Raw genomic sequence first — 20,194 nt, 5'->3', positions numbered from 1 at the left:
TCCGTGGCGGCTCTGATCCATCCCCTGCTTGGTCTCACCCAAGATGGCGGCTCCTGGAGCAGCTGAGTGTCTTGAATTAGAAAGCGATGGATTTCCTGCTTGTGCTACAAATTCCCCAGCTGTGAGCCTTCCAACCTTCTAAATAGTCCTTTATATGTGGTTCCGAGTTCAGGGACCATCCCCTGAGCCTGTTTGGTCCTGTATTCTGTGTTGTTGCTGACAGAGCTCCTTACTGCACTTCCACCCAATCCGCCATCTTGTTTGTTCCTCTGGTCCCAGCATCTTAAGTTAGGGTGCCGCCCCCAACACATCAGACTCATGGTGACACCCCTAGACCCAAAGTCAGACTCACTGGGTGACTATAGGAAGGGAGTTTAGATACATTTAAAATATTTTTGAATCTTTTCTTTTGGGGGAGAGAAATGGAGTCTTGCTGTAGCACTGTAAGATCAGTACTGGACTGTTAACCACAAGGTCAGCAGTTCAAACCTATCAGCTGCTCCTTGGAAACCCTATACCGGGTTGCTTTGAGTCAGAACTGACTCAGTGGCATTTAACAACAACAGGTTATTCATGGTGTTGTTGGTGTTGTGAAGTGCCGTTGAGTCAGTTCTGCCCCATAGTGACCCTGTATAGGGTTTCCGAGGAGCAGCTGGTGAGCTTGAACTGCCGACCTTGCAGTTTAAACGGCTTTGCAATCTGGCGCATAAAGCCACATTGCCACACCAGGACTCATGTAATGGTTAAAAAATAAGAGGCACAAAGAAGGTACAGTGAAATGTGCTCTGTCTCTCTTTCCATCTGTGTCTTTTTCTTTCTGTTCCTGCCTCTGTCTCTCTGTGCCTCTTTATCTCTCTGTTCCTCTCTGGATCCTGTTCAGCCTTTCATGGGCACTTCTTTTTTTTTTTTTTTTTTCCTATTCAATAATTTTTATATAAAGTTGTTCAGTGATACAGTTACACTCTTCACAGTGTGTGAACATTTTAATTGTTCCATTTTTGTTAATCTAGTTTCCCTGCCCTCTTACATTCTCATCTTTGTTTAAAAGTAGTTGTTTAAAAGCTTTGGTGAGACTTACACAACAACAAATGTGTATGGTTCATATACAACAATAAGTGTATATAGACTGATAAATAACATCTTAATGAAGAAAAGATTGAAGTTGCCAAAGACTTTGTTTTGCTTGGATCCACAATCAACACTCACAGAAGAAGCAGTGAAGACATCAAATGACATTGCATAAAATAAAGGTGATTTTTCTTTTTTTAAAGGAATGCAGTACCTATGGGCGAGTCCTGATGTGGTGCTGTGGGCTAATGCATCAGACTGCAAAGTCATTTGGACTACAAGGTCGGTGGTTCAAGTTCACCAGCTTCTCCTTGCAAACCCTCTACAAGGTCAGTATGGGTTGGGATTGACTCAATGGCACTTAACAACAACAACAGTACCTATGGGTGATTGTCCTTATTTTGTGAACCCTTTTATTATTTAGCTACAAGGTGTCTTCAGGACATTTGGTTTGAAGAATATCTCAGGACAATAGTGGTAGTTCTGCTTTTGTGTTTGTTTGTTTTTAAGGATTTAAGGTTTTGCTTCACATGTTAATCCCTTGCTATCAGAATCCAGCAACTGTGGCCCTGATCAGAATTGCTTCAGGGTTGATGAGCCTGTGGTTCTTTTTTCATGGGTCCTTCTGAAATATTCAGAGCATCACAGACATGCATTCTCATACATATGGTAGGAACTGGGATGTAGATCGACTCGTGTAGTTCCCTCTTCTCTATGGGGTGGCTGGCTCACACCAATTTAGCCCCTACTGGTGGACATTTAAAGAGCTCTGGTAGCATAGTACTTATGAGTTGGGCTGCTAACCTCAAGGTCAGCAGTTTGAAATTACCAGCTGTTCACTAAAGAAAGATGAAGGTTTCTGCTCCTGTAAAGATTTATAGCCTTGGAATATATGGGTTGTTTTCAATCATTTTGAATGGACAGAGGTGCTGGAGATGTACTGAGCAATGGTACTTCCTAGCAGGTGAGCTGAGCATGTCTTAAGATAAATTCCTGGAAGTTGATGCATCATGGAGTTTTATCTCAAAAAGCCTATAGTTAGGGTGTACGCCGGTGCACAGCAGCAGACAGAAGGGTCTTCTTTCCACACCTCCTGACATACCAGTCATGTGAAATCTTTGGAAACCTCCTGCATTCTAATGTGCCTTTCTCATACTCTGTGTTTTAGCCCCCTAGTTCTGCCTTAACAGTAAGTTACCACAAGGTTAAAGAGAGAGGCTGAGAGTCCGAATCAGGGCATTGGGGAAGTCCTTCTTTGTCTAGTTCAGCTGGCAATCCATTCGTTGAGCATTTATTCATTAGTCTTGGTCTTGTAGATAAGGGGCTGTGGTTAAAGTGCGGTTGCTGACTAACAGGTGGGAGGCTTGAACTCACCAGCTGCTTTGTGGGAGAGAGATGTTGCAGTCTGCTTCCTTAGTGATTTACAGCCTCAGAACCCATGGGGCAGTCCAACTTTTTTCTATAGGGTCGCTATGATAGGGCAGAATCGACTGGATGGCAGTAGCGTTTTATGTATCTGCTCTGTATGACTGTGTTCATATGGCATTTTCCCTCTATGTAATCTGTTCTTTTTATAACTCCAGAGGGATTAGGTCTAGAGCCCGCTCTTCTCTGAGATGAGCTCATCAGCATGAGAAATAAATCCCCTAGTCCCAAACTGGATCTCGCCCACAGGTATAGGAACAGGACTTCCACACATACTTTCAGAGGACACAACTCAATCCACAACAAGTCAGACTCACCAACTTTCGTTTGTTTAGAAGTCAGTTGTATTTCCTCTTTTATAAAGCTGTTTACATCCTTGAACCATTTTAAAGATTGGGCTGTTGTGTTTTGTCTTATTGATTTGTGCAGGCTCTTTACATAAGAAGGACTGTATCGCTATGTTTGTGATAAGAGTTGCAAATATTTTTCTGGTTATTTGACTTTTAGCTTAAGATAGTTTTGCCATGTAGAATTTTTTAAAGTTATGCCAAGTAATTAAGCTTTTCCTTTATGATTTGTGCTTTGTGTGCTTATAAGATTCCCCTTCAATGTTTCACTCTAGTCCTTCTGTGGCTCCTTTCCAAGCTTTTAAATCTTGGCCTCCTCTGGGATTTATTTCTATATGAGAACAGAGCTAGGAACTGGTGTCAATTAGGGTACAGGTGGGAGACAGATGGCCCCAACATTGGGAAATTTAAGGAGAGGTAGATGAAGGGATGAGGTGTATAGGACACAGAGGGGACTATGCATGTGGGGGAGGGGCCCTGTAGTGAGGGAGCAATAAGGCCCCTCCCTCCCTCTCTTGGATCTACTGCAGGCTTCCTTGTTGGCCAGCTTTACCCAGCAGTCAGCAGGCAGGTAGCCTATGGTGAGTTACCGCTTACCCTTAGAAACTCTATACAGCGTCACTCTGAGTCACGGCACATAACCACCACCACTGAATCCACACAGAGTGGGCGTAGGACTCTTATGAGCTCCGAGAGGACTTGAATGCATCCAAGGGGTGCAGAGCAGGGGACTCTTGTTTGGGGATGGGTGGGGCTGAGAGGAAGGGCTTGCTTGAAGTCAGCAGCCTCTGTCTGCCATGTGACTCCTGTGTCTAGAGGAGAGAGGGAAGAAGCCAGGTCAAAATCCACACTGACTTCCCCTGCTCAAACCAAGTTGGACATTTGGGAGTTCCCCTCCCCCCGATGCCCATCAGGCTGTCTTTCTGATAATGTTGGGATTGGGGCCTCCTGGGAACCCCTGTTCCTAACAAAGTCCCCTTTATACTCTCTACAGCCTTTAGGGCCCCCTCTACCCCATCTTCTCTGGTGGCCGTGGCTGGATGGGATGATGAATAAGCATTCTACAACAATTTCATTTTCTGAGCTATTGTTGAGGTTCTGGAAGCAGAGAAAATGCATTTGCTCTGTCACCTTTCCGGATGTGACAAGTCCTATATAATCTATTAAAGACTTTAATGAAACCCTTGCTCAGAGCTGCTTGGAAATGAATGTGGAATCAGAGCTTAAATTAAAATGTTTAGGAGTCTGGGGACACATTACAGGGACAGCTTCTTTTTCTGTGTTATCACCACATTTAAGTACTCGCTAATGGGCAGAGTGACAGGCTGGATGCTGAAGCTGTTCTTGACCACATGGGCCCTTTGAGAAGCGGGGTCAGATAGTTGGTGCTCATGGTCTATGTGGTGAGAGCATACTTCCCAGAAAGTAGACAGCCTTGTCCACTAAGTACTTCTAGCCTGGCTGGAGACAAATGCCCTTTGATAGGCAAACTGCCCAGGATGGGAAGTGGTTGTGTCCTGGGCATTTGGAGTGGGGGTCTGGCTGGGCTGGTGGAGAGTGAAGGAACCCACTAGGACGTGCGATGGCACCAGCATTAGATGAGGGAGTGCACATGCCAAGGCCTGGCAGGCTGGTGTGGGAGCTGGCATCCTCACTACAGCTACCTCCACCATACATTAAACCCCCATCAGCCAGATCCTGATGTCAGATCTCAACACACTCAGAAGTCTGCTATTAAAGCCACCAAAGGCCTCCTTCCGGCTTCCCACTCTTGAGCTCTCCCCATGTTGTCCTCCTTGTCATACCCAGAAGGTCTCCAGAGCTTGGGGGTGGGGACAGATAAGTCAGGGGGATGAGTGTAGCAGCATGAGGCGGCTTCTTCCCACATCCAAGTTGGCAACACAGCCCTCCTCTTTTAGTGAGGACAAAGGTCCCCTAAATACTCAAGTTTGTAAAGTTTGAGAAGCACAGTGCGCCCTGGCTTCTGCTGGGAATGGCTGTTGGCTCTGAGGGGAGGTGACCAGTGTGATCCAGGTGCGCTAATGGATGGGGCGCTGAGTTACTATCTAAAGGTCGGAACTACAGCAGAGGGGTGTTACCTGCTGGAGAACACACAACCACTGAGCCAGAGAGTGATCCAAGTCAAAATGAAGAGAAAGGAGGAGACACTAGGGTTGTTGAGAGGGGGCTTTCAGAGAGCCATGATTCTGGGCCTTCCTGGGCCTCTGGTGTCAGCATGGTTTTACAGGCCTGTGGACCTTCTCATTTGCTGGGTGTGGTCTGGAGGATGTTCAGGCAGAGTTTACAAAAGAGTAGGGAGAAGTTGCTCTTGCTGGGGAGACCAGCCCTTCCAAGATCCTTGCCCCTTGCAGGGCTCATGCATGCAATGCATACAGAAGGTGGTGCTCTTTGAGCTTCATCAGTATCTTAAGTCCTCTCTGCTTTCAGCAAGCAAGGTTGTATCATCTGCATATTTCAGGTTATTTATGAGTCTTCCTACAATCTTGATGCCATGTTTTTCTTTATAAAATCCAGTTTCTCTGATTATGTTCTTAGGATACAAATTGAAGAAGTATAGTGAAAGAATACAACCTGGTGCATGCCTTTCCTAATTTTCAACCATTCAGTGTTTCTTTGTTCCGTGCAAACAACTGTCTCTTGGTTCTATGTACAGGTTCTTTATGAGCACAGTTAAGTGTTCCGGAATACTCATTTTCTGTAATGTTTCCATAGTTTGTCATGATCCATACAACTAAAAGCCTTTGCATAGTCAGTAAAGCACAGGTGAAAAATACCTTTCTGGTATTCTATGCTTTCAGCCAAGATCTATCTGATGTCAGCAGTGATATACCTTGTTCCATGTCTTCATCTGAATCCAGCTTGAACCTCTGCCGATGTGTGTTTGCAGCCATTTTTGAATTATCTTTAGCAAAATTTTGCTTGCATGCAATATTAATGACATTGTCTGATGATTTCCACATTCCGCTGGGTCACTTCTCTTTGGGATGGGCACAAATATGGATGGATCTCTTCTAGTCAGTTGGCCAGGTAGCTGTCTTATAAATTTCTTGGCATAGATGAGTGAGTGCCTCCAGTACTGCATCAAGTTGTTGAAAGATTTCAATTTGGATTCCATCAATTCTCTGAGCCTTGTTCTTTGCCAATGTCTTTAATGCACCTTGGATTTCTTCCTTCAGTATCATTGGCTCTTGATAATATACTGTCTTTTGAAATGGTTGAACATAGACCATTTCTTTTTGGCACAGTGACTCTGTGTATTCCTTCCGTCTTCTTTGTCTTCTCAAGCTGCTCTTTGAAATTTTCTTTTCAGCTCTTATATCGCCCACTTCTTCCATCTGCTTTAGCATCTCTCTGCTGGACAGCAAGTTTGGAGTCTCTTCTCACATCCATTTTGGTCTTTTCCTTCTTTCTTGTCTTCTTAATGACTTTTGTGTGTGTGTGAATGATATCTCATTTAATCATTTTTGTTTACAATGGAAATTGGGAATTCAAAATTAACATCCTTGCCTGTGAGCTTCTTATACACACCAGAAAAGGTTTCAGCCTTGTGTTCGACATTGTTCTGCTGTGCTTTGTCCAAGTAAACCTTTATAAGTTGGCTGCCATCCAGTTTACTCGGATTCTTCTGTCCATAGTTACTCTTTATCCAAGTAAACCTTTATAAGTTAGCTGCCATCCAGTTTACTCGAATGCTTCTGTCCATAGTTTCATTGGGAAGACCAAGTCATCAAGGATTGCATCATGCAAAGTTGTCAGAGTGCGGCTCCTGGGACGCGTTTGCTTATTTTTTGTATGGCTTTTTCAAGCTGGTTTAGGCAGAATTCTCCTTTGAGCAATAAAGACCATATGCTTTCCACTGAACTTTTTCTCCAGTTCACATGCTAGTTGGACTTGGATTTCCTGGAAAAACTTCAACTGAGGAAAGGGAACAAAGATTATAATAACTTTCTGACCACCACCAACTCAATTTCCTTAGCTGCAGTAAAGTTCAGCTCTCCACCGAGCCTTTAAGTCCAAGCTCATCTCTAGCTCAAGAAGAGCCTGAGAAATACCGGACTTGAATTCACCCAGCTTTTCTCCACTGGGCGTCTCAATCTTGGCACTTGAATTGAACATGGGCTGTTTCTTGCTGAGCATTGGCCTAGGAAGTGTTAACAACCTTTTGCTTTCTTCCTGTATGATGTTCTTTTTTAAAATGTTTTATTGTGAATTACGTGATAGTTTACATGGGAGAACATTAGTTTTATAGTCATCCTATCGTATATCATTTCATTGCCATGGTTACAATCCCCTCCATGCATCATCAACCAACCAAAGGGTAGACCCTGCAAGCCTGACCCCCTCTTCCCCCCGCCCATTGTCAGCACACAGCCCCTCTCCCTCTCTGTGTCTAAAGTCCCCAGCTACTCCATCTCTCCACGTCATCGTCTCTGCCTCCATCTCAGGTAGCTCTGCTTCTCTGGATAGGGTTCCATTGTATGATGTTCTTGTTATCATCCCACAACTCTTCAAATGATCTCTAAATTCAGGTGGGATATGTTCAAGGTCATATTTGGCTCTTGTGTACTTGTTTTCATTTTCTTCAGCTTCAACCTGAACTTGCATATGAGCAATTGATGGTTTGTTCCACAGTCTGCCCCTTGTTTTATTTTGGTTAATGATATGGAAGTTTTCCACCATCTCTTTCCACAGATGTAGACAGTTGGATTTCTGTATATTCTATCTGTGAGGTCCATGTGTCTAGTCATCTTTTATGTTGTTTAAAAAATGTATTTGCAGTGAAGAAATCACTTGTTTTTCAAAATTCTGACATGCGTTCTCCATCACTTTTTTATCACCAAGGCCATATTTTCCAACTACTGATCCTTCCTCTTTGTTTCCAATCTTTGAATTCCAACCACCAGTAATTATCAATACATCTTGATTGCATGTTTGATCAATTTCAGACTGAAGAACTTGGTAGAATCCTTCCATTTCATCTTCACTGGATTTAGTGGTTGGTGTGTAAATTTGAGTAATAGTGGTATTAACTGGGCTTCCTTGTTTTTGTGGTTGTGAAGTGCCGTTGAGTTGATTCCAGTGCATAGCGACCCTGTATAGGGTTTCCAAGGAGCAGCTGGTGAGCTTGAACCACCGACCTTGCAGTTCAAACAGCTTTGCAGTCTGATGCATTAGCCTACTGCGCCACACCAGGTCTTCCTTGTAGGCATATGGATATTAAACTATCACAGACAACATTGTACTTCTTGACAGGTTTTGATATGTTCTTTTTGGTGATAAATACGATGCCATTCCTTTTCAATTTATCATTCCTGACATAGTAAACCATGTGATTTTCATATTCAATATGGCCAATACCAGTCCATTTCAGCTAATGTCTAGGACATCAATGTTTATGCATTCCATTTCATTTTTGGCAGTTTCCAATATTCCTAAATCCACACCTCCTACATTCCATGTTCCAATTATTAATGAATGCTTACGGCTGTTTCTCTTCATTTTGAGTTATGCTCCATCAGCAAATGAAGGAAGGCTCTGAGGGCTTTACTCCATTCCCCTCATCATGATCAACTCTATTTGAGGAGGCAGCTCTTCCCCAGTCACATTTTGAGTGCCTTCCAACTTTAGGGATTCATCCTTGAGCACGATATCTGACAATATTCTGATGCTCTTCATCATGTTTCAATAATCAATATTCTGGTGCTGACAGTGTCCCACTGCTAGTCACAAGGTTTTCATTACTAAATATTGGGAAATAGTTCATCTCTCCTTCCTAGTCTGTCTTCACCTGGAAGCTCATCTGAAACCTGTCTGCCATGGGCAATCCTGCTGTCATTTAAATGCTAGTGGCACGGCTTGTAGAACCGTCACAGTATGACAATGACAGATGAGTGGTGTAGTGATGAGGATGTTGATGGTGATGAGATGGTGGCAGTGGTAGTGGCGACTATGGTGATGATGATGTGATGTGTTGTGATGGTGCCTGTAGTTAAGGTCAGGCACTCAGAGTTTCTGACCTTGCCATTGAGGGTAACATCTGGGGCACCTGTAGTGCAGGTGTGGGGAAGACCCTGGGCCGTATGTGGGGTAAACATCATGGTTGCAGAAGCTGCTTGCTCCTGAGAGTGGTAGTGCCAGCCCTGCATGACTTTTTGCCTCCCAGTCCAGGCCATCTGGACAGCTCTGGTTTAGGACAGGCCTGGACATGGGGCCTGAAGATCTCAGTGGGCAGGGAGCTTCTTTGAGCCCAGATCCCCTTAATATATGTGTCTTGGAGGAGACACTGCAGAAGCCAGCAGGCAGGCTCAGTTGTGAGAACATCTCCCAGGGCTCCACAAGTTTATTATAGACACAGTTAAACTTTTATTTATGGCACAGCTGCTAATTGCACCATAAACATTTTTCATCAAGCAATTGCTGTTTACTCGTTTGCCAATCAGCTCATTATCCCACTACCTCACTCAGTGCTCCTGATACTCATTTTCCAAAGTCCTGTTGCCTCTGGAATGCCTCTCCCCTGCAGTGTCCTCCAGGGCCCAACCCTACCATCCCCTACCCCACCAATGGAAGCCACCCATGTCCTGCTCCCTGCTGCTGGACAAGCTGATGACCCAGTGATGCCTGCTCTCTCTCTGGCTCCTGGAACGTCCAACATTCTCAGGACCTCACCTCCCTCCATCTTTCTCAGGGCTCTGCTCCTCCTACCCCTTCCCTGCATGAATAGAAACTGCAGAGAATTTAAGTCTATGTCTGCAAGACTCAATTCCACTCTTAATGAGCATGTCCCTGACACCCAGCCCTGTTCCTGCTCCTCAGTGCCAGGCAGCCATCTTTTCCCCAGAGGTGCTCAGCTTGCACTTGCATTTGTTCATACCTCCAGTCATTTATTCATACAAACAACAACCTTGATCACCTCCTTGTTTGGGACTGTGTGAGCCCTTCTTCTGATTCTCTCCAGCTGGGGAGCTGACTAGCTCCTCCCCCGCGCTCCACCAGCTGCTCTCCCATTTTCCCTGTGTGCAGGTCTCACCTCAGCGTTGGCCTTTGCAGCATGGAGGAATGAACATCCCACTCCGCACCGTTTCTATACCACCTGACCCTTTTGGAGAGACAAGAGACCTCCAGGTGGGAGAATCTGGGAAACTGAATCCAGTACTCCCAATGCCTCCAATGTTGGAGCATTGGTGTGCATGTGAGTATGCATATGAATGGTGAGTATGCATGCTGTGAGTGTGCATGGGGAGACACCTATGTAGCTACATGCTCACACATGTGAACACGGATTCTCTGTACATATGGGTACTCATGTGCCTGTGTCAGTGGTGTATATGTGGATATGCACCTTATGTATTTATATGTGTAAGTACATGCACAGGTGCATTATGGGAGTGGGATATGTATGTGAGTTCACCACACTGTGTGTTCAAATACTCGTTGTACATGCACACAGTACATATGTCTATGTGAATGTGCATATATGAGGAAGTGGAGCGTGTACAGGTGTGTATGTGTGGTGGTGTTCAGTGCCGTTGAGGTGGTTCTGCATCATAATGACCCTCTATAGGGTTTCAGAGGAGTGGCTGGTGAGTTTGAACTGCTGAACTTGTGGTTTTTTAGACGGGCCCTGTTGTTGAGTGCTTAGCCTTCGGTGCCACACACGTGTATCAGTGTGCATGTGTGCACACACGTGTGAGTGGGGGTTGAGTGCATGTGCACAGGAGGTTTACGTAGAGACCTGGTGGGGTCTGTGGGGTGCTATCAGCCCTGGAGGTGAGGAAACTCCCTCTGAGCTGGTAGCAAGGCTGAGGTTTCTGCCCTCCCATCACGTGGGAGGCCTGGTGGTGGTCAGGGCTCTCTCCTTCCACCTCCTCCTCCAGTGAGGTCTGGTTGCAGATCTGAGCAGCTGGCTTGGGGAGACCCTGGGCTGCAGCTGGCTGTAGGTATGTGTGCTTGCATGTGTGTGCATGTGTGTGTGACACTGCAGATCCAATAGGGGCACTGAAGACGCCCAAACATGTCTCTGTTGCCTGGGCCAACCTCATTGTTCCCACATGTTCACATCACGTCTCTTTAGGCCCCTGGGAACCTAGGTCTTGGTTTCTGATCTCTCTGAGAATGGCTGAGTAACCTTCTGAATAATTGGCACTGGGCTTCCCCTGCATCTCTTGAAACAGGGAAGATTGAGCAAAAGCTTCCCCTGAGGGCTTCCTCTCAGTTCTGGTGTCCAGGGAAGCCAGCTTGTGAGGAGAATATATTTGCATAGGGATTTCACAAGAGCAAAGAGACATTCTCATACCACCAAGTCCTCCAGTTTGTGACCAAGCATTGCACAAGGCCCTGATGAATTGAGAGTGCTCTGGCAGAGGTAGTGGGGAAGAAAGGGCACCAAGTTCATTTTTGAGGGTTCAAACAGGGCCTTTGGGTGTGGGGACATTACATTCTGGAACACCAAGGGACTCATGTAAAGAGTGCATTCTGGCATACCCTCAAAGCCCAATCCCTTGCATGTATTCTATGCTAAAGCTGAGCAAAGAGTTATGACAGGATTGGGGTGGCACTGTACCAGCAGCACAATGATCAACCAGACTGTACAGGGTCTCAGGCAACACCGACACCTTGTGACCATGACTGGTACAGCATGGCTGCGTGGAGGGAAGGCTCTGGGAAGCCGTCCTCCACCCAGGTTTGGGAGTAGGACTGACCCTCTTCTGGACACTTGAGTTTACAGTTTGGTGACTGGACTTAAGAAGGAAATCATGGATTCTGCGACAATAGCGCATGAATCGGAGAAACAGAACCCTGGGACCATGTTCACAATTTGAGCTCCCCAGTGTTTCCTGATCGCTCCTCTTAGTTTGTGGGGACAAGCTTGGTCCAACTTTTCTTTGAGGGTCTCTGGCATAATTTTGTGGGGATATGGTAGGCTCACAAAGGGCATTGGACATGCTGGAGGACTCAGTGCATTGTGGTGTGTGAGCTGCCAGTCAGCGGGGGAGGGACGAAACCCCTGTGAGTTTCTTGAAGTGCTGTGTGTCAGAGGCTGGGGGGCCCCATCCTGTCCCAAACCTGGTCTCTGCCTTGCGTCATGTCCTACTGTGAAAAAACTTGATGGGTTGCATTGACCCCCCTCACCATGTCCACCAGCCCTGAACCCAAATCCGGCGGGGTGCTTCGGCTTGGTCCCAGACCCTGAGCAGAGGAGGGGCCAGTGCCTGCCCTAGCCTAGTGGATAAGTTCTGACTTCTGGGCAAAGACTGTTTTGAATCAGCTCAATTAGTACAACTTTAGAGCAATTAAAGGAGATTGGTACACAGATCCCCTTCCCCTTGCCTCCTGCCAGCCGGCAGCTGTGTTGCTGCAGCATCCAGGTTTCATGTCCCACCTCCACCCACACAGTTCTTTCTCCTAAAGACCCTCCATAGGACTTGGCATGGGGCCAACACCGAAGGTCCAGGCCCCAGGTGTGTTGGCTCCTCTCCGGCTTGCCTCAAATGCTCCCTACTCAGGTCTGTCTCTCCTGGGTTAGGAGCTTCGCTGGACCCCTTGTCTGGGTGGGAGGGATGACCCCTATGAGCTGAGGCCCTCAGCCTGGCTCCTAGAGGGGGGAGGGGGACGGGAGCGGGCTCTGGCGCGCTCGTGGATGGGGACCAGGGCAGGTGCAGGGTGGCTGGCTTTGCAGACAGAGTCCTTTGTGTGGGGCTGCCTGCCCCCCATCTTCCGCCCTGCCCCTCCCCACTCCACCAGCGTTTCAAAGAAGGCCTGTTCTTTGGCCTCTGCAGAGCTCATCAACCCAGCCCCCTCAGATGTCTGTCAGGGGTCGGTGGTCCTTCCTTCCTTCCTCCCACACACCCATCTGCCCAGCACTTTCTCTGTGTGGCCCCACACTGGGCCTCTTTGGACACATGGTGATTCGATGACATGCAATTCCAACTGTGACCAGGACTGTCAGACAGAGAAGGGAGCAGGGCCGTCTGCTCAGGTGGGTGCAGGGGGTGGTCACATGTCCAGTAGTTCCCTGTTTCACATGAGAGATACCATGTGGACAGAGCCAACGTGGTGTACAGGCATGCTCCAGGGGTCTATCCTAACTGGAGGAGGCAGGCCTCTTGATCAAAGGAAGCCAGCCCTGCCCCCACTTGTTACGTGGACTCCAGGGCCACCCACCCTTCAGGGAGCTTCACCAGGATGGTGCCTTGCGGAGGGGACCCCAGTTTCTCACAACCCAGCACGGGCCCTGAGAGGTCCAGTATCTCACAGCACTGATGTTCAGAGATGTCAGCTCCACCCAAAACTCCTGTCTTGAGTCTGTGCTGGGTCCTGAGGTGGTAGGTATGCACTGGCACACACACAGATGAACACACAAAGGCACACAGATGTGAGAAAGCACTCATGTATATATGGCATGTGCACACACACAGCCCATCTGTGCAACTCTGCTTTTGTACCTGCCTCAGGTTGGAGCCATTCGGTGAATGTGCCTCCCGCCTCTTCCTGCCCCGTGACCTCTGGAGCTCTTGTCTCATCTGTGCTTGGCTTTGGAGCTTTGCTGACAGACGCTAGCAGAGGAACTTCCCTGTCATGCTGATGATCACGTGATGTTGACCTTGTACAGGGTGGGCTGGGCATTGAGGTTGGGAAGCAAGGGTGTTGATGAGGGTCCCAGTGCCCAGCAGCCCCTGGGTGGTGGCATTCTTGGCTCAGACACAGCGGGTATGCAGACTCGGTTCCCTCTTGTGGTTCTGATTGGTCCTGTCCACCAAGCAGCTGAAGCTCAGCAGGCTGACCTCATGCCAAGCTCACATAGACCCCACATAAACCCTTGGTGTGGGGCACAGCTTCACTTCCTGTATTGTGCCCAGTTCCTGCTCATTCTCAAATGTGAGGAGGAATCAGTGTCACAGAGTCCTCGGGTAGGGAGAAGGTTCCAGACTCCTCCTCCAGGATCCTGCTGTTCATCCTTCCTGGTGCAGCTCCAATGAACTTCTGCACTCTGGCCACCGGCCATCTCCCTCCCAATCCACATATAGGTGCTGGTGGGGTGAGTGCAGCTGATGTGTGTGTGTGACCTGGAGCACAGGTAGCTGGACAGTGAGCTGGATCTTGGTAGGAGGGGTAGGCTGAGGTGTCCGTCAGTAGGACCATTGTGTGCCAGGATCATGGGGCTCTGGGGTGCCACTGGCTTGACTGTGTGAAAGGAGCCCAGACACTACAAGGGTAATAGGTGTATAGTGGTGCACTCCAAGAGGGGTGTCTGCATGTCAGGGTAGGGATCCCAGCAGTCGCAGGGGGACCTCTTGGTTCAGGCTGCATGTTCACAAATGTCCTCAATGAAGACTTCAGGGTTCCCTCTGAAAGAGGTGGCACACAGCTTGCAGATCCTTGGACTGTGATGTCCAGGGTGCCTCCCCCAGGGTGTTCTTGATGAACTACACAGTCATAAGAAGGGATGGATTTTAAGATGTTGCTCTTAGTACCCCCAGCCCATGTAGCTGAAAGTTCTATGGAGCCGAGTTCTGCTCTCTGACCTCCTCAGGTCCTGATGTGACCAACTTGCCTTATCTTGTCACCAGCGTGAAGGTTCTGGACACTGGCATCCTCTCTGCTGGCCATCTTGGGCTTGGAAAGTGTTCTCCACTCCTTGCCTTACCTGGATGTGTTCAGGGCTATGGTGTGTGGTGGTGGCCAGGGACTGGGGCACTCAGGGCTCTGGGGCCTGGAGAATGGCGCACAGTTACCCTGCTTTTCCATCCACATCCAGGTGTGGGTTCGTGTACAACTCCTCATGTCCCCCTGAGCCTTCTGCTGGAGAAGGAGAGCCTTATGGAGCACAAGTCCAGACCCACCAACCTCCTCATGTCTAAGCTGCATGTGTGATGGCAGGAGAAATCAACAGAAGCTCTGCAGAACTGAGCCTCATTTGAATTGCCAACCCACAGAGTTATTGTTGTGAACAAATAGCATGGTAAATCACCACTACTACTTTTGAATGTTTTGTTATGAGTTAATAATTAACTGACATGCTGTCATTTACCCATGAATTCAGATTTAGGTTGCTCCGTCCTGCCTGCTTGGGATAGGTGGTGACATTCCAGGCTCAGGTGGGCTGCCCTGTCAGGGATGTATTTATTTTTATGAGAGACTCAGAACTCTGAGTGTATGGTGAAAATAGGCAGTATCCCTCCTTCCATCAATTTATTTGTGTCAATGATTTGTCAGCTGTCTTAGGCTGGGTTGTCTAGAGAAGCAAACTTACATATATATGTATATAAAAAAGTTTATATATATCAAGGAAATAGCTCACACAGTTGTAGAGATGGGAGAGTCCCAAGTCCGTGTCGGATGAACCAAGATCAGCAGGTCGGATGGCAGGCAGGCAGGTCAGTCAGTCAGTCAGTCCGTCAAGTAGGTAACAGAGCAGGTCACTGGCTCAAGTCCAAAGAACCGGAAGTCAGAGGATGAATCAGATGTAAGATCCAGACCCAGTAGAAAGCAAGTCAGCTTTGCCTGAATGTCTAAGATATTGGAAAAAGGTCACATCCCTGAGTAAACACCCTTTCAGTTGATTGGCTGTTCACGGAAGACCTCATTATGGAATTAATTACATTATATTAGATCTTGTTATGGGAATAACTAACTAAATCTCAGCTGAGATCCCTGATCCAGTCAAGTTGACCCCAAACCTTAACTATCACATCAACCCCAACATCTCACCACCTGGTCATCCATCCATCAGTCCATCAGTGCTTAACCATCTGTCTGTCTACCCACCACCTTTCATCCATCCAATCATTCATCTCTCCATTCATCCATCAGTCTACCTTTTCATTCATTCATCAGTTCACTTACTCATCATTTCATCTATTCCACCATCCACCCACCCTTCCATCTACTCACCCACCCGTCCATCATCTGTCAATTTATCTATCCTTCCTTCCACTCTATCCATCCACCCATTTTTCACATACCCAGCCAGCCACCCTTCCATCCATCATCGTCCACCCAAGTGCCCACTCACTTTTCCACTCATTCAACTATCCATGTGTTCATCCATCTACCTACCTTTCCATCCATCCATCCATCCATCCATCCATCCATCCATCCATCCACATACCCACCCATTTTCCATTCATTCAACCATCCATGTGTTGTTCATCCATTCACCTACATTTCCATCCATGTGTCAAGACTCAAGGATGTTCAAGATGGAAATGTTGGGCATGGGAAGTTCAGGGCTATCTATCAGAGCCAGGATTCTGTTCTCTCTGTGTATGTTTGGATTTGGAAGGTTTCAACTTGCAAAATCTGAGAACTTGAATGGGGTTGGGGTTTAGAGCAAGCTGTGGCCTTGAGACCCAGGGTAGAGCTGTCAGGTGGGGTTTAGCTCAGACACACTGTCAGTTGGGCAGTTCCAAACTGACCAGAGCCAAGGCCCTGGAAGTTCCCCACAGGAATTCTGTGATTGTCCCTGTAGGTGTGTCCTTCAGGTATTGTCCAGGCCCCCTCAACTGCTTTCTCTCCCCTCCCCCAGCTACCCACCCAACTTTGCTCATGTTTTCATTCTAACCTCTTGCTTGCTCAGGGGTGGGAACTAGGGTGAGGTGAATGAGAATATGAATACTTCCCTGGTCCTGGTTCTGCTCTTTAAAGTCTAGCTTGGGACCCCCTCACCCAGAGCCTGTCCTTGCCTGTCCCAAGAACCCTGTGTGGTATATAGACCCAGCTCCCAGCTTTGGTTCTAGACAGCCCTGGGTGCCTGACTCTGCCACAGGCAGCAGATGTCTGCAGATTAGGGGTGACCCTGTGACCTTACAGGACTCACAGACACAGTGCCGAGTTCTGAGGAACTTTCTCTGACTTGGGGGCAGGAACACAGGGCGAGAGGGACTGAGCAGAGAGTCTAGCCCAGGGGCTCAGGGTATGAGATGGCACTAGGTTCTGGGTTCCCAGGTGGGAGAAAGTCCCTCAGGGCCCAGCACATGTCTGTAAGTCCCATCAGCAAAACCGTAAGGTCGCAGGATCATTTCTGATCTGCAGACTTGGATTCCTGTGGCAGATTAGGGGTGTAGACTCAGGTTCCCTTAAGGGTGTGCCTGTGCTGACCATGGGGATGGAGGCTGGAGCTGACCGGGAACTTCACTCACCCAGGAAGCCATTCTTGTCACTCAAGTGCAATGTTGGGGGTTAGCATATCTATCTGGGGATAGAGTTTGTCCCAATGTGGCCATGCCATCAGGAATGATCTCCAAACCTTGACTGAGCTCTGTTTTTAAAGTCTAGCTTGGGACCTCCTTACCCAGAGCCTGTGGGGGTGGGGCCAGGACCCATTCCTGTGAGGAGTGTTTCCCTCTTGGTGGTGAGGAGGTCTGGGTGCCCCTCCCCCTGGGCCTGCCTTGACCATAATGAGCTGACTCATCAGCCCAGGACGCCATGGCAACCACCCGCCAACCAGCAGCTTATCTCCAAGGCCATCTGTTCTGGAGCACAATTCCAAAGTCATTTAAACAGGCTTGGATCAGGCAGGCTCAAGCCCCAAGTCCTTTTACACGCTTGTGCATACGTGGATACACATACATAGGTATAGGACCTCAGCAGAGTAGAGGGAATGAGAAGGCACACCGGCGACGCCACCCACCTGGCCACTCCTCCCTGCTGCTCCTGATGGTGCTCAGGAGCCATGAGCTCTACTGTCTCAGTCTGGGCCACCTCATTCTAAGCACTCCCTGCCTGGCCGTCCACGCTCATTCCTGTCCCCTCCCTCTCTCCTGTTCCAGTGCCCTTAGTTCTCCTTCCCCTGACCTCTTTGTCCTGGCAGGGCAAGGTCCTCAGGGGGCTTCTGGCCCATCCTCCCATCCTGGGCATTCTAAAACTGTCAGTCCAGGCCTGGCCCTTGCTGTCTATCTGACCACAACAGCCAGGCCAACTTGAGGATTCTGGTTCATTACCTTCAGCTCCCTGGACCTCCAATGCCCAGGGCAGGCTGCCTACCATGCTCTCTCTGAGCCCTCTCCCACCCACCGAGTCCCCAGGGGCCTTCCCTGTGCACTAGCAAGTCTTTGGAAGCTTCTGTGTTCTAGGGTGACACCCTGTCCACATTAGAACTCCTGCCTGGAACTTATCCCCTCTAGGAGACTGTGGGTAGATGGGTGTGGGAGGTTTCTTGCCCTGTAGGTTTCTGTGAGCTCCTGCACACCTTGATGGCTTCTGGAATGGCCTCCTGTTCTCCCTCAGGTCTGACCTCAGTTGTTTCTGCTACAGAGGTGTGCTGGCCACCATGTCTGTGACCTTCCAAGCTGATAATAGAACCTCCTTCTGTTCGCCTAGTAGCCACTACTTGTGGGGCTGGGGCTCTTGTAAGATCTGCTTTGAAATGCTTGGGCTCAGACCCCCACTTAGAGGGCTAAGGGCCTGAGTCAGTCTGGCTCAGAGTCTGGGTGGGCTTTAGGCTGGCGCATGCCAAGGTGTGGGGCAGCAGTTCTGCCTGTGTGTGACTCCAGCCATCAATCCTAGGGCCCCTCCCTTCTTAGGAAGGGAAGGTCCAGGAGGGTAGGACACTGGCCTCTGGAATAGCCAATGTTGAGGCCCCTCTGGAAACATCCTTGTGCATGTGAAGAGTCCTGGAGATAGTTGCTGGTGGGCCCACCTGTGCATCCATTGCCTGTGGGGTACTGGTCTGAGTAGCCCCCAGGAACTTTCAGAGAAGCAATATGTCCCTGTCTCTCCTGATTGTAAAGATGTCCAAGGGGCTCTCTGAGGCGATGAAGCACGAGCTGTTTGTTCTATTAAAACCCTCATTCACAATCCTGGTGCCTCATGTCATTTTAAATAATCAGTCTTAATTCCAATATGGATCATGAGAGGATTGGGAACCACCAACTGGAGCACCTGATATCTGATACCAGCAGGGAGCCTGGAGGGGGGGGTCAAAGCAATCACTTGACACCAACCCCTCATGGTAGCCCCACAAGAAAGATCCCCCCGCCCCCTGTCTTCAGTTTACAGATGACAGTATGAGAACAAGGGGTGGGAAACCTGGCCAGATGCAAACATATCATCACTGATAGAGAGACAGGGGGTTGGAAGAAGGGAGAGAGAGACACAGAAGAGGCATAGAGGCAGATGGAGAGGAAGACAGAGACAGGGGAAAAGAGAGACAGATTCATAGAGAGAAGCAGAGACAGAGATATAGAGACCTAGAGAGACAGATTCAGAGAGAGGAAGAGAGACAGCAGTCCCAGGCCATCTCAGGACATGACATCCAACCCCCTTCACAAGCCTGGGATCACATGGACTTTCTCTACTCCCACATCCAAACCATTGGCCACAGTTACAATAACACCCCAAAAAGCTTTGTCCAAGTCCTGACCATGAACCTATGAACATGACCATATTTGAAATCAGGGTCTTTGCAGATGCTGTCAATTACCATGAAGGAGAAGCCACGTGAGCACAGAAGCAGAGGTTGGAGCAATGTGGCCGCAGACTGAGGAAGTTTGGAACCACAGAAGCGGGATGAGGTGAAGCAAGATCCTCAGGAAGGAGCCTGGACTTCTGACCCCTGAAATGTGAGAGAGTAAGCTTCTGAGGTCCTAATCTTAGGACACTAACAGTCTGTTTCCTAGCCAGCTTGAGATCATGTGACCTTGCACCCATGTCTGCCTCCTCAGGGCCCCTGAGAGAGGACAGCCTGACTGACATAGCCCTGCCTTTGCCCCTGCACTACCAGCGTCCCTCCTGTCCTCACACTCAGCCTCATGGTGTCCTTGTCTTCTGATTGCTCTGCTCCTGTCTGTTTCCAGTGAGTAGGAGGTTCGGAAGACCTACCATGAGAAGCTTCAGGATGCTTTCTGACTGACTTTGAGAACTGTTACAGACCATATTTAGGCTGTGACTCTCTCCCCACCTGACCTCCCATGGTCCTTCATAGCCCCCTTTGCCCTGGAGTTGTATCTTTTCCATCAGGAAGTTGAGCATGCATCTGCTGCCCCATCACGTGGCCTGGGAGAGTGGGACCCCAGGACCCAGACCCTGAAGGAGGTGGCTTCCGAGTTACCTTGAGCTGGGAGGAGGGCAGTGAAACTGCTCAGCTTGGGTGAAGCATTCATCACCCTGGGACAGCTGACTCCATCCACCCCAACTTCTATGGTTTTCCCCTTCTGTCCCCTTTCATCTGTCCCCAGAACTGGACAGAGTTTCTGGGAGGTCCAAACCCAAGTTCCTCCCAGTGATGCTAACACTTCATCCACTTGCTCCCTTTCTTGAGGTAGCTGGGTTCCCCCCACCCCTTCTTGGGATGTTCTCCTTCCACAGTCCTCCAGGACCCCAAGTCCTTGAGC

At 48.5% G+C, this 20,194-nt stretch overlaps 1 pseudogene; it reads right to left on the bottom strand.

Moving 5' to 3' along the window:
* LOC102835146 overlaps positions 1 to 6,977 on the bottom strand; it is an 18,849-nt pseudogene extending 11,872 nt beyond the window's left edge.
* Positions 6,978 to 20,194: the final 13,217 nt, after the last annotated feature.

The sequence above is a fragment of the Chrysochloris asiatica genome, unplaced genomic scaffold (assembly GCF_000296735.1).
Source record: "Chrysochloris asiatica unplaced genomic scaffold, ChrAsi1.0 scaffold00238, whole genome shotgun sequence".
Lineage (NCBI taxonomy): Eukaryota > Metazoa > Chordata > Mammalia > Afrosoricida > Chrysochloridae > Chrysochloris > Chrysochloris asiatica.
Note: the sequence above shows the minus strand (reverse complement) of the source record. Positions and strands in the feature narration are given on the sequence as shown.